The following is a 14,568-nucleotide window of genomic DNA, read 5'->3' as shown; positions in this document are numbered from 1 at the left end:
AACCACCGCTGTGGCTTCGTCCCCAACCCGTGTGCTATCATGTCTGCCCGTCAGCCAGTAGATGCTAGCAAAATTAATTCTCTTTGAGGTTCTTCAGCTCTGTGCTCTGCCCTTTACTTGGAAGGGAAGGGATTCTGTGCCCCGGGGAACAGGACCCTGTGGGGAAGTAGCTTCCACGTTAAGGCGCACACTGAAAGTACCCTCAGGGAACGGTTCTGGATAGAACCATTCGCCATTTTCCCTTTCCCGCCCACGCCCCAGCTGTGCACACGTGGTTAACCATCACAAGCGGCTGACCTGGTAACCACTGCTGAGAAGGATGCTGGCCAGAGGCTCTTGGAGATCAGAAACTTGGCAGTGAAGCTGTTAAATGTAATGATGGGACCCAAGAAGGTCATTAGATCACAGAGGCGGGGCCCTGAAGTCTTAAAGTCAGAGACGTGTTACCTTTAGAATTCTTTGTAATGTGAAAATAGCAGGGATCCCGTTCACAATCAGCTCAGTTTTAAGAAACTTGTGCAGGCTTCCATTAATAAGAAAAGGGCTGGAGAGATGGCCCAGTAGAGAGGGCCATACACTGCTCTTGTAGAGAACCAAGTCTGGCAGCTCACTGTGGCCTCATTACCTGAGTTTCAGGAGCCCCAGCATTCTAATGATCTCCATGAGCACTGCATTCACATGCACGTGCCCACACACATATGCACATACCTACACACATATGCACATAATTAACACTAAAATAAAAAAAATAAATCCCATTACTAAAGAGTCGGGGACAACAAATTACTAATTCTAGTTCATGTGATGAATGTTTACTGAGCACCTACTATGACCAAGGTAGCTTGCTTGCCACGTCTATACCAGGCTTCTTCTTTCCTATTTCAATTAGAATGCTTAAGTAAACAGCTGTGGTGTGTGTACATATCTATAACCCCAGCACTTGAGCAGGCTGGACCCAGGTCTTGAGGCTTTGGCAAGAAGTTGGAGAGTTCTAGGTATAGCCTGGCTACATTACATAACAAAACCTGTCTCAAAAAAAAGATTATAATTAGAAAGGGGGTTTTAAAAAGTAAATCTTCAGCAAAATCCATCCTTTAAAGAAGCAATGAGACACCACCTCAGAAGGCAGGAATGAAAAACAAGTTAAAATTTTAGAACTTCAAATTGAGTCAAATAGAGGAAACGATCCAAGGATTAATGCCAGCAAAATCCCAATATTTCTCTCTTCACCTTGGGTCCAGCCTCCAAACTCTTAACGGTGTTGCTCACCCCGTTGACATATGTCTCACTTTTATGCAGAAATACAAGAACACAGAGAAAGGAAGAAGCCTGCCCAGGCTGCAGGTGGTGTGGGGGGAAGGGCAGGTTAGAACTGCAAAGGTAAGAGCTAAGGAAGCTGAGAGAGAAGAATCTGAAACTGCTTTGGCTCCACCTTGCTCAATGTGAAGTCCCATGGGTCTAAGGAAAGACCCTTGTCAATGACAGTGGCAAGCTCTGGCTTAGAGCTTCTAACTCACAGGCTGGTTAACTCAGTTGGTTAGTGAATGTTGCTAACTCCCTCCCCCTTTCTTTATTCTTTCTTGGGTCAAGATTTTTATCACAAGCTAAGAGTTATGTGACAGACTATATATTTAGCAAGCGATTTCTCTGAGGTTTTAGCATTGCCACTGACCAGGGTGACTTTAACTTTTTCCCAGTGGCCTTTGTGTTTCTCTGGATCGAGGGATGTCAAACTAGGGCTTTCTGTGAACCAAGCAGCAGCCTGCTAAGGGGCCATATCCAGGATGAGAAGTTTTCGTATGTGAATATGAGCCTTGGGGGCAGACGGGTATTGTTAAAACCGAAACATAAGAGGAGCAGGCGTGTTTCGGTGAACCACTTGCATTTTGGTACGACTCTAGCAGCAAGAAAACAAAACCACATAATCTAAGGCTCACGCCCAACTCTGTGCAGCTGGGTGTCTGCTAGTTCCTGTGTGGTTTGCCTGCAGACTGACTGGGGGTAGCTTGGAGGGAGAGCAAGAGGTCGGGAGGAGGAAGCTGTACTGATGGATCTGGGGCTTGCACCCTGCTTCAGTGTGGTGCTCAGGAGCCAGCCCGAGGCAAACCTGTACCCTGAGGTGCAGTAATCCTGACATTTGACTGCATCTCCCCACTGGCACAAGGCGATTCTAATAACTCGTTGTCAAAGCCAAGAAGATATACACCCAACCTCTTCGCTTCCAAAAGGTATGTCCTGCAGCACGTGTGCACACCCTCTTTCTTGAACGCTTTTAAGGTTCTGTTCTCTATGAGCCAAAGGAATCAAGGGAGAGCTGGTCTCACTGGTTTTCTAAACTTTGCTGTTAATACTTCAGCCGGTAAGCCCAGGTCTCGTCCAGGTGGCTATGTTGCTAGTGATAGGATTCAGCTTCTGGCAAATGAACTAGAGAAGACTCAATCTTTACTCGGCTTGTAGCAATTATAAACAAGTCTGGAAAAAACTTTGGATGTTGGAGTCACAGAAGTAAACTTGCCCTCCAATGGTAAAGGGTCAGCGTTTAATCCAAATTGACGCGTGGGAGGTGGCAGAGGAGTGAGCATCAGTGGCTGGAGACCAGAGTCGGAGGTCATAAGCTGCCTCTTGGTCAGTTACTCCACCAGTTCCAGTTCCAACCGCTAGTTCTGGTGGCATTCGCTTTCTTTATGAAGAACACTGGTTTGGATCCTTTAATGAAAGAAAACTTCCCGTGGGAAGATATAAGGACAGGGTGTTGTCTATCTTTGTCTCTTTATTAATAGTTTTGTGGCATCTTTAAGGCCATCTCTAGTTTCTGCTGCTGTTCCCATCTGTTCCAGAATGTGAGGAAGGGATGCAAAGACCAGGTTTTCACTAACCTAAAAAAATGACCGCATCTACTTACTTCAAATGTGGCCTCGTTAATAAAGCATATGTAACAATTTGCATATCATAGTCAAATTAAAGGGGCTGCTGAGGCTCTAAAACACATAGGGATAAAGCAATCATGATCCCACAGTGTCAGAAGGTAGGAAACATCAATGGAAGAGTCTCACATCTAGGTACACTTATTATAGACTGCTGGTTCTCTAGTGCGTCCCTTTGCTTTATTTTTCTCTTCGTGTTTGATTTCAGAAAGAGAATTTAGTTTAATACGGTCTCCTTCAGTGCCTCAACATGGCCTGCAAAGCTTGATATTCGCGGGATACTCTTAGAGAGGCCTCTTAGACGGAGCAGTCACTATGAAATTGCATCTTTTCCATGCCAAGCTTTTACACTTCTGACTTGAGGCATTTTTGAGAATTTTTGTTATGGTTTTCTGTAAAAAGGAGGCAGCCCCCACATCACTGAAGAAAGCCACCCTATGAGACTCAACTCGGACAGTCTCCCACACAGTAAGCTGTAATCTTATTCTCCCTAGATTGTAATAGCTTTCGTCTTTATAAATGACTTTACTGAAGCCGAGCGGAAGGAGGTGATTGATCTACTCAATATGAAGAAGTGTTCTTGGGTGCTAACAATAGCTTCCCTGTCTGAGACCTTCGGTTGTTTTATATCTACCACATAGGGGCACCATAAAAATAAAAGAGTTAGCGTAAATACCATGTACCTCAGGGAAAGACACTATGAAAATGCATAATGGGAGCATTATTATTTCTCTAAATCTTGGTCACTTTTCTTCCTCTCTCTTGTACAAAATGCATCTCTCTTGCTGCCCAGAGCATCTCTTTTGAAACCATTGGCTTCTGGAAAAGCTGCTGGTGATCCTGTTTTCCATGTATTTATTGATTCCCAAAGAGTAACACCCGCTGGCGCTGGGAGCTTAAAGGGCTCATGCCTGAACTTGAGCCAAACTCGCTCCTTTTCCTGGCTCTAGAAACAAATATGTCATTAAGTGTGATCCCATTGGGGTTTCTTAACTAAGTCACAGTTGCTGCTGGGTCCATTCAAGGGACAGAATCTTCAAGCTCCCATGAAGCAAGCTCAAACTTTGTTGAAGGGAGGCTCAGCAAGCAAAGGTGTTTGTTTGCCACCAAATCTAACAGTCTAAGTTCAGACACCCATGGCGGAAGAAGAGAGCCCGTTCCACAAACTGTCTTCCAACGCTACACTCATGCCATGGCACGTGGTGCAAGTGTAAAGAATGGAATAAGATAATAATAAACAGATATTTTTAAAGTTCAAGAGGAGTCGCTTAGTGTAGCTATTTGAATCAAAAGGTAAAATAGTCTAGCCCCATTTTGTATCACTAAAATCTTTGCTCCTCATATCTCCTTATATAGAGGCGTCTCAATCTCATGTGTCTCTGTTTTTTTATTATTGTATTTTTATACTGTTTGAGAATTTTCAGGAAATCACAGCTTCATTTAGCAAACATTTCGCTAGCATTTACTGAGCAATTGTTTTGTGTCAGTACTGGTACTGCACTCTGGTGCCAAGATATCTAAAAAGTTCACATTGGGTTTCAATACTCTTGAGCCAATAAGGATTCAGTAAACAATTTTTAAAAGTAGTTTTCTTTTTTGAGTATATAAACATAGTCCAAAGTTTTAGAGAATTTAGTGAAACCGCAACAACATACATGACAATGGAAACCTCCTTTGCTCTCCATCTTAGGACTAAAAGCACAGTGAGACCGGTGTTTACATGTACTCATCTACTCTGTGTGTACATGTGTGGATGCGCACGTAACGGCACACAGGTGGAAGCCGGAGGCTAACTTGCCAGAGCCAGATCTCGTTTCCTAGCAAGTGGGATTCGGGGATCGAACTCAGGTTGTCAGGTCTGGCAACAAGCGTCTTTACCCACTCTAGCCGGCTCGTGTCGGGATTCTGGTTGGACATTTTTCATAAGATGCCTCGGGGTGCTCCGTATTGCATCGTATCAGGAGGCACATAATTCTGGATTGTTTCACCATTTACAATGCCAAATCTGATCCTGGCTCTGGGCATTGATTTTGCTCTAGGGATCTCTCTCTCTCTCATTATAAAAGTGCCTGTTCCATCTGACAATTAACAAGGAATCAAGAGGGGTTGACACTCTGGCGCTGTGCTGACATTCTAGTCCCAACTGCTTCCTTCTTTGCCTAAATCGATATTCCATCAGTGCTCGTATCTATTTTTAATATACTTTGAACATGCGTAAGACGTGAGCAGTTAACACTCGTGACAGAGGCTGTAGCTATGCTGCGTGCATAAATTCACACAGCAGTAATAATAATAAGTTACACTGGCCGAGTGCTTGCTGCAGAGCCAAACAGCCTAAACCTGAGCCAGGCTTCCATGTGCTGAGTGAACTGAGCAAAATTCAGTCTCTCTGTTTTGGTTTCTTGAGCTGTAATGAGGGTGCTAGTGGGGTTGTCTGAGGATTGGATAATTGAGACATGTTTCCAAACAGTGTGTCGTTGGTGCTGTTGCCGCTACTGCCCCGTGGCTGATCTGCTACCCCACCTCTCACATCGCTTGTGAACTCCACCTCAGGACCCCATGTGCCAGTCCAGCCCTTGACAGGCATGGAATCGCTTACCTCTCCCGTGGCGGTCAAGACAGCCTAGCAATAGCACATCTTCACATATAAGACAATGAAGGTGCAGAGAGGTCAAGTACCTCACAGAGGCCACTCGCAGCAGAGCCAGGGTTTGATCCCAAGCCGTCTGATTCCAGAGCATTCTCTGCGAAACATGGCATGTGAAAGAGGAATGATAGGACAGAATTAAATGGAAATCAGCCAAAAGGGCCGCCCGTACTCAGGGTTGAAGTTGAAAATCTAGTGTGGCTACCTAAGTACATTGCAGGTTTTGGGTTTTGTTTTTTTTTTAATAAGAATAGCATTCTAGGTGCTCGCTTCGGCAGCACATATACTAAAATTGGAACGATACAGAGAAGATTAGCATGGCCCCTGCGCAAGGATGACACGCAAATTCGTGAAGCGTTCCATATTTTTGCGGAAACTTTTTTTTCTTATTCTCAATAAAATAAAAAAAAGAGAAAAAATTAAAAAAAATAAAAAAAATAAAAGAATAGCATTCTAGGAAGCATAGATTTGTATACTTTCATAGCTTAGGAACTTCTTCAAGAAACTTGAGACCATGGTAGAGTTGGAGGTGAGGAAGGGAGAACTCAAAGGCAGGGGCAGGGATGGAAAAGACTAATACAGCAGAGGAGTTATGAAACCTTGGAGCCGCAGGGCAGAACATGATATTTTGATAGAGTCAGGAGGGGGGAGTCCTTCTCACTTTTCACATTGCTGTACTGTAAACGATTTTACCCCTGAAACACTGATGTAGAAGCCTTGTCCAATTCATAAAGGCCACACTGGGTTTCCTTGGAGGAAGATGGATGTTTGCTGTTGGTAGTAGTGCCGGCGGCTGGTTATCTCAGGCACTCAGACTTTGCCTAAGTCAGTCTGTGACTTCAGAAACAGGCAGTTTTATCCAGAAAAAGCTTCCCTGGCTAGGGAATGGTCCCAGTCCTTCATTAGCATATGAGCGGCTCCAGGGCTCTGTCGGTCTATCTGCCCCTTAATTGCTGTTACGGAATGCTCTCAAGTGTAATTTTCTAAAGAGAACTAAAAAAAGTGAGTAGACAGAATCCGGCATTATTAAAGCCTTTCTGCGTTCCTAGGACCATCATTGCTAAGCCGCTTCTGCATTTTCATATTTTTTAATGAAAAGCAGCCTAATTGATCAATTGGTCACAAAGAATACTTTTCCATTTGTTTTGGGCTTTGTAATCCCCACCCCCACCCCTCAGCCTTCCAGAACCACGGGTTTAATGTGTCAGCGTAGAAATGGTTTATGATTTGAGTCTTTTTGTCTAGTGCTTTATGGGAAAATCCTAGACACAACTGCTGAGAACTCTGTGGGAACTCAGTCAATAATGAGGAGATCGTTCTCTTCTTAAATCTGAATTTCAGGAAGAACCTCAATAACCAAGATATATTATCAGGGGAGAACACGGATGGGGGGAGAACCTGGTTGATTTGTAGCTGGAGACTTCTGCTCATCATTTATAGATTTAGTCCTCGGTAAAGGAGTAAAGTGTGAAGTCAACGTGAGGGAGATGGCTTGGTGGGTAAACTGCTTGAGAGAGAAGCATAGGCCCTGAGTTTGGATTCCCAGCATGCCTGGTTAGGGTGGCAAGGCAGGAAAATCCTTGGGGCTTGCTGGTCAGCCAGCTTACCAGAATCAAACTTCAGGTTCAGTGAGAGACCCCTGTCTCAAAATAAATAATATAAAAAGGATAAAGAAAAGCAGTTGATTAAAAAAAGGCACCTGATGTTAACCTCTGTAAACCACACGTGTTTGTGTATACACACACACACACACACACAATTGAAAAGCCTCTCTTTCCCTGCATAGAACTGTTACCAAAAGATGTTTTATTTAACCAGTAAGTGGTTGCAACAAGCAGAGTTCAAACATACATTAACGCAGCGCACAATGCCTGTCTGCGCTCTAGGTGCTACCATACAGTTCGCGAGCTTCGGGCAAGGGGCTGGAGGTTGAAACACACAAAGACACACAGACAGAGACAGAGAGACAGAGACACGGACCTCTACTCACTGGTAAGAAGCCCTCTATTCAATAGCACCATGGAGGCTTATATACCCAACAGTCAGGTGAGCCAACAGGTGAAAACCTTATCCTCTGATCCTCAAGGCAAGGCAACACGTGCTGGCGTAGCAGAGCTGGTAAACAACTTTGACACAGCTTTCAGTAACTCAAATCAGAAGGAAAATAATCTCTAGCAGGGAAGAGCAGCTGGAGGCCAGGACTCCAAATGGTCCCAACACATTAAGACTAGGAAAACTGGCAAATTTCAGCACCTTATGTATCAACATTTTAATTGCACGTAAATAACACTGATACCCACAGCACCAGCTTCTCAGCGGTGGGAGAGGCAGGGAAGCGACATGTCATGGGGGGGAGGGGGGATCCGTGTTCCACTCAGCCTCTTGCTGGCTCACACAGATTTTTCCCTAGTGCACAGAAGAAAACTCTAGATTTATTTTACTCTGAGCCCAACAGGATTTTAAAAACAGGTTTCCAAACACTATCTCACTTGATCTAGGTGAGGTCTTCAAGGCAGATAAACCACATATCTTACCTCTAACTTTGCAGAGACAGAAAAGCAAAGTTTAAACGTCTCACTGGAGGTGATTTGGCTGATATCTGCTGGGACTTACACTCTCCCCCTGTGTTCTGGTCATGTCCTTCTGTGGCGGGAGTCCTCGCCCAGCTTCTGCAGATCTGAATTGGCTCTACCTAAGAGAACCAGCTATTTGACCTTCAGCAGGTCACACCCCTCTCTGGGCCTCAGTTTCCCCTCTAGTCAAGGGAGAGGTCATAGCATGTGGTCTCTGGCACCCTCTGGCTTTCCATAGAGAATCAAGGATCACTGGGAACAGATAGTAAATGACTCTTTCTGCTCTACATGGTAAGATCCCTCAACCCTTCCCTGTGAGTCCTGAGAGCTGTCGTCTGTTTCTGTCTTGATGGATTCCTTTGCAAGATCTGGATCTTATTAGGAACAATAAATATCAGTACTGCCTTTGCAGGCCACTGTGTGTCATTCTGCCGGGCACCTCATTTGCTACAGGGCTATTTTCCAGCAATTATCTTCTGACCCCATGCTCTGTAGCACACTATTTTGTTATCCCTCATGGGCAGTTCAGAGTGCAACATGGACATAAGTAATGCTGATGGACTTATTTAGAGCCGATAGACCCTGTCCTGCTAAAGAGGTTGTTCCTCTAGAAGGACACAATGCCTTCCACATGATTTTTCATTAAGATATATACTTAGGGCTGTGACGATGACTCAAGTTGGTAAAGTACTCACCACACAAGCCTCTGGACCTGAGCTCGGATCCGTAGGACCCACGGAAAAAGGTTAAGTGTAGATGTGTGTGCCTATAATCCTGGTTCTGGGAAAGGAGAGATAAAGAAGCCATGGAGCTCACTGGTTAGCTGGTTTTGCTGAATTAGTGATCTCTAGGCACACTGAGAGACCCTGCCTCAAAAAGTAAGGTGGAGAGCAATTGAGGAAGACACTGACATTGACCTCTGGCCTACACACACACACACACACACACACACACACACACACGCTCAGACCTGGACATGTTCATGCCCTCCCCCCAACACACATACATCCTTTAATATCTCTGAAATGTTCTAGGCAGTTGGCAAGTCATGAACTCTCATCTTAAAAGCCCTGAGACAAGAAAGGACATAGAGATCCCTTCCCCAAGGAAGGGCCGTTGGCCACAGAGGTGACTGCCTATATTTGCCATTGATGGTGAGAAGTCAAGGTTGTGTTTCTCAGTCGTCCTGCTCTTCAAAGTTTCTAACTTGGCTTTAGGCTGTGGGGTCTTGTCCACACCTTCCAAATAAATAGGTGTGTAATTTGTTCCGCGCCAGACCCTTGGCCTATTGGAGAGACACTGCACCCTACAATGAGAGTGGCAGAGCAGGAATGAAGCTCCTGCATGTTGTGCTCTATTCTCAGCCTCTCAGATGACTCAGGGTGCCTCATCCATTGCTCTCAGTCATTGGACAAAGTGACACTGTTCTTTAACCCAACACACAGGAGATTCTGGAAGATTCAGATTCATGCATGGCCTCCCAAAAGCTTTTGTGTATCTTTTCTAGACTGTGAAACAAGAAACATCTCATTGGGAAAATGTCTCAGACATTACTTTCTTATTTAAACAAACTCATTTCTGTGGCATTTTGATTTCTTAGATCAATAGTTATAAATAGACCACAATACATTTTATGAACCAAGAATCATATAGCACTTTAACACTCAGTACCCCACAAATATCCAAATAAATAAAGGGCAGTTGTGAAGTGAAGGAGCCTCCTGGCTAGAGAGAAGTCCCTGGTGCCTGGAAGAAGAGAGAGGCAACTTTTAGACAGACTAGTTCTCTGCAGCATGGATGGGCAACTTCTATCTGAAAATGAAAATGTAAGGGAGTAAGATGTACCCCCACAGCCAACTTTGTCAGCTCACATTATACCATAAACTGAAGGGCTGGTTTGGTTATTAGCATCAAGAGAGTAGCTGCGATGCTTTGTCATGTAGATGTTATAAAAGGTGCCTGTCCAGGTACTTCAATTCATCTTTTGGCTGCTGTCTGCAGAAATTCCCTCAGTCTCTTGTTGCTCAGGACGCAGGTGAACTAAGACCATTTAGGAGGATAAAAATCAAAACCATGAAAGAGTCCTCTTCACTGGAGAACGAATAATCCCCGGGAAGGCAGAAGTGGAAGAAACAGCTATCGTAGTACGAAGTCCATGACTAGGAGACCAGAGAAAATGGCTGAAGTGGGGACTTTTAGGGAAGGTTTCTAGGAGGCATACCTGAGGGTGGAAGGAGGCACTGATGTATCCAGAAGTGTGTGTGTCTGTGTGTGTGCCTGTGTGTGCACACATGCGTGTGGTCTGTGTGTGTGCATGTGTGTGCACGTGTGCGTGTGTGTGCACGTGTGTGCGCACCTGTGTGTGCGTGTGTGTGTGTGTGTACATAGGTCAGGGGTTGACATTGGATGTCTTCCTCAGTTATTAATTATTTACATAGGTGTGTGTATCTCCAGGTGTGCACACATGTATATAGTGCTCACAGAAACCAGAAGAGGAGCCCTGGAGTTGGAGTTACAGGCACTTGCAAGCCACCCAGCATGGGTATAGGGAACAGAACCCCAGGCCTCTGCAAGAGCAACAAGGCCCCCTAAGCCACTGAGTCATCATCTCTATGACCCACTTTACCTTATTTCTTGAAATAAGATCCCTGTAGCTCACTGACTAGCCAGGCTGGTTGTCCAGCTAGCTCCAGGCATCCCCCCTGCCTCTGCTCCACCCAGTGCTGGGATTACAGACTCCATGCCTGGCTTTTATGTGGATCTGAACTCAGGTCCTCATGCTTAAGAGACAAGCACTTTACTGCCTGAGCCATTGCCCTGGCCCCAGCCAGAACTTTTTACACATCAAGGGAATTATGAGGAAAATGGGGTGCAATTTGCTGAAAATATTTGTTTTGCAAGCAAAATATGAGAAGGCCTGCTTGAGGTGTTTTGCGTTGGAGATCCAGAAATTAAGTTTCCGCGCCTGTAAACAACCCGAGCTCTTTCGCGGAGAAGCCTCTCTCTCCCGCTCCATCGTGTCCCTTGGAGCCTTTCTTTTTCAGACAGAAATATCCTTGGTTCTTCTAACGCCTGGGATGCAGTTTTGCATGCTGCCGTCATTTGAAGTGGTCCTCTCCGCAAGGATTCCAATTTGGAACCCTCCTTTAGCCAAGGTGCCCAAAATGGAACGGAGCTCAGACAGTACAAATAGCCCAGGGTGATCCTTCCCTGAACCTTCCCCCTCTACTTCTATTAATACGGCCCATGACGGCATTGGCCTCGGTGGCAATTATGTCACACAGCTGACTCATACTGAAACTGTGGTCAGTTAGAAGCCCTGAGTTCTCGTGTGCTGCCGCTATGATCTTCCTTGTCCCTGCTTCCCCCTCTCCCTTTGAGTGTGTGTGTGTAAGAGAGACAGAGACAAAGAATGAGCACTAGACACAGAGGTTTAAAAGTGACACTTATCCTTATTACATTTGATCATAGTGATAGCAGCCTGTCAGAACATTCCGGCATGGGTAGATTAGCCCTCCCTCCCTCGAGGGAGGAGAATACTCACCGGCTAGTGTAGCAGTAGCAGCACGGTTAATCTCATGCTGGTCCCTGGCCTCAAAGGCGTTAGAACTGTATTCTCTTTCCTCTCCTTAAATCGTCTGCAGCCCTGGAGACATCTCTACCTTTAGACATGCTGGGACCTCACTGTAAAACAGTACAAAATGTGAGGGGCCATTTCCTTCCCGAGGTTACACAAAGATTTAGTCAATGTGAACTCAGGCAGTGTGGTGTGAGAAGAGGACAAATCGTGTACCCTCATCATGACGTATTATAGCTAGTGGGCACTGATTTGTGTGACCATTTTAAAGATATGACTGGGTGATCCAACTTGGTGTTGTAATAACATTGTGTGGGGTTAACACAGTTTCTGAGTAAAAATCACCTGCTGTCTGACTAAAGGCCATAAGGCCTTTCTTCTTTACCAGATAGATTGGAGGCGACTCTTGAATAGTTGAAAGAACACGTGAATCAGGAATGACTTTCGTTGAACCAGGGCCAAAAGCACAATCTCTCGATTCTTTAATTTCCATGATTTCTTTGTCAGGTTCCTGGGGACTCTCTCCAACATTACTGAGGATTCTAGACTTACAAGAAAATGGGCAGCAGTCGGAAGGTAGAGGCATGATGGTCCATATAGCAAGTTCACACCAGCCAGGGCTACACAGTGAGGCCCTGTATTTAAGGAAAGAAAGATGGGGTTAGATTTATGTGAAAAGTACGAGAACTGCAATCTCTTTCTCCTATGGGTGCATACATGGGTGTCCAGGTGTGTGCAGATCACCTGTTCTCCACAACCCAGCCCCAGGAGGGATGCTTGACAATGACAGGAAATACTTCCGGTTGTCATCATCCGGACATGGGATACTGCTGGTGGGTGGAAGCTGGAGCTGTTGTGAAGTTGCACTGCACAAAATGGTCCCCCACCCCAGTTGCTGGCTTAGATGTCAATGGCAACAAGGTTGAGAAACCCTTCTGTAGAGGTGTGTGGTTTCTAGGGCACTCCTGGCTGCATGCTGTGGAAAGATAGAGCCATGCATATGACCAGGCAAAGAAAAACAAACTGGCAGTGGCCAGAGTAATGTTGGGAGCCTGGGGAGGGGTCAGAGAGTGGAGAATCCTACTCCAGGTAAGAGGCAGCTAGGACAGGTGGTACCCAGTGTTCTATGCACAATCAGTTTAGGACGCAGGGCTGGGGTTCAGGGACTTAGATGTCAGGGGATTGCTACAGAAGGGCTGGGGTGGAGTGAGCTGGAGAGATGGAGACCGTGGCAGGGAGTAGAGTGGATGCTTTCTTATGATCCCAGCATCCTGTAAGGCCCGGAAGACAAGAGTGTGTTGAGCATTAGCAGGGAACAGCAGGAGGGATTTCAGGTAAATCCTGCAAGAAGAGACAGGGGGGAGCAGAATCTACTGGCTAAAACTGGGCTCCCTCAAAGCCACGCCAGCTGCAGAGAGTAACCTGTGGCAGGGTCAACGCGTTCAGCTCCACTGAGCTTCTTAAATCCCTCCCCATCAAGGAGAGGCTTCTGCTGAGTCCACAGTACTGGTGACTGGCAGGAAGGGGTCGAGTGCTCCCAGCTATGGAGAAAGACAGCCAGGAAGTAAGCTGAATCCTGACCCTGGCTACTGAAAACCATGGGATAAGAGCCCAGAGAGAACTGGAGAGGCCCCCAGGTCGTTTCCCTCCAACAGGGAAGCAAAGACATTTCACAAAGATGGTCTCCCCTTCAGCCTTTAACTTTGCAGAAAAAGATTTCTCAAGGACCCGTGGGTTCCTTAGAATCCATCCAAGTCACCATGATGTTCCCACTTCCAACCCCCACATTCCCCTCCCCAGAACAGCTTTCTTTCATCTTTGCCAACACCACCTCCACTACGCCCCACCCAGCAGCCCCTAGCCCCTTCGTCATGTTACAGAATCAGGGTGCCATTTCCTTACTGCCCCGAGCGTCTCCCGCCCACCTTTGCACCCCTTCGTGACCCTCTGGGCCCCCTCGGAGTTTTGCCTGCCTACGAATGTTACCACCAAAGCATACTTGATAAATGCATCCTGCGTGCCGCTTGCCCCTTCGGCCATGGAAAGTGAAGAGAGAAGGGAAAAGAGCATTCACGGTTTTGCTGGGTTTTATTCTGCAGTCTTCCTCAGGGAGTTGTGGCTCCTGGCTGAGTTTAAAGTCTAGCCAGTGCAGGCATCCTTAGGCTAAATTCCACTGCAGCATCTCGATTGTCCTGCAGATGTTTCCCTGTGACCCTCCTCTAAGGATGGAAGAGTTCACTGTCCTCAACAAAGGCTCTGATGTGAATTTCGCTGTAAATAAACCGGAGATCAATGCATTTGCTCGGGCTCTGGAGACAGCGCTCTGCTCACTACCGTGTGGGTTTTGATTCAGATGAGTTGCAGAGGGATTTGTTCGGCTGAATTCATTCTACGGCAACTGGATTAATCTCATTTCATATCACGTCTCTAAGTGGGAAAGTAAACTGATTTCAGCCGTCTAAATGGTGTGTTGATGCTGCCAGCATCCATCAGATTTATCCTGGCTAAATCGCAACTCTAACAGTGTCCTGATTGTCTTCCCTTCCACAAGGCAGTTGCCAAAGTGCACCACTTTAGGATGGGCTTTTTATGACAGATGAAATGTTCTGAAATAAGACAGAAGGCAGATACATCAAACAGATGAGCACACCTCTCTGGGCAGATCCTGAGGTCCAGTCCTCGGGCCCCTAACAGGATTTAAAAAAAAAAAAGTTGTTCTTTTTTTTTAGAGCTTTTTAGTGGTGGTACGCGCCTGTAATCTCAGCACTTGGGAGGTACAGGCAAGGCAAGGAGGATCAGGAGTTCAAGTCCAGCCTGAGCTAGCAAGCTCACAGTCAGCTCAGGGGG

The 14,568-nt window shown here is 45.9% G+C and overlaps 1 protein-coding gene and 1 non-coding gene across 2 annotated transcripts in view; both read left to right on the top strand.

The window, feature by feature from the left end:
- Positions 1-2,001: 2,001 nt before the first annotated feature.
- Grap2 (GRB2 related adaptor protein 2) overlaps positions 2,002-14,568 on the top strand; it is a 69,920-nt gene continuing 57,353 nt past the window's right edge. Inside the window, exon 1 of the mRNA XM_050128276.1 lies at positions 2,002-2,228. The gene's annotated coding sequence lies outside the window, so the exon portion shown is untranslated. The remainder of the gene's footprint in view (positions 2,229-14,568) is intronic.
- LOC126492133 (U6 spliceosomal RNA) lies at positions 5,834-5,940 on the top strand. The gene has a single exon (XR_007589524.1). It is a non-coding gene; the product is annotated as a U6 spliceosomal RNA (small nuclear RNA).

The sequence above is a fragment of the Alexandromys fortis genome, unplaced genomic scaffold (genome assembly GCF_014885135.2).
Source record: "Alexandromys fortis isolate MF-2015 unplaced genomic scaffold, M_Fortis_MF-2015_v1.1 scaffold_290, whole genome shotgun sequence".
Lineage (NCBI taxonomy): Eukaryota > Metazoa > Chordata > Mammalia > Rodentia > Cricetidae > Alexandromys > Alexandromys fortis.
Note: the sequence above shows the minus strand (reverse complement) of the source record. Positions and strands in the feature narration are given on the sequence as shown.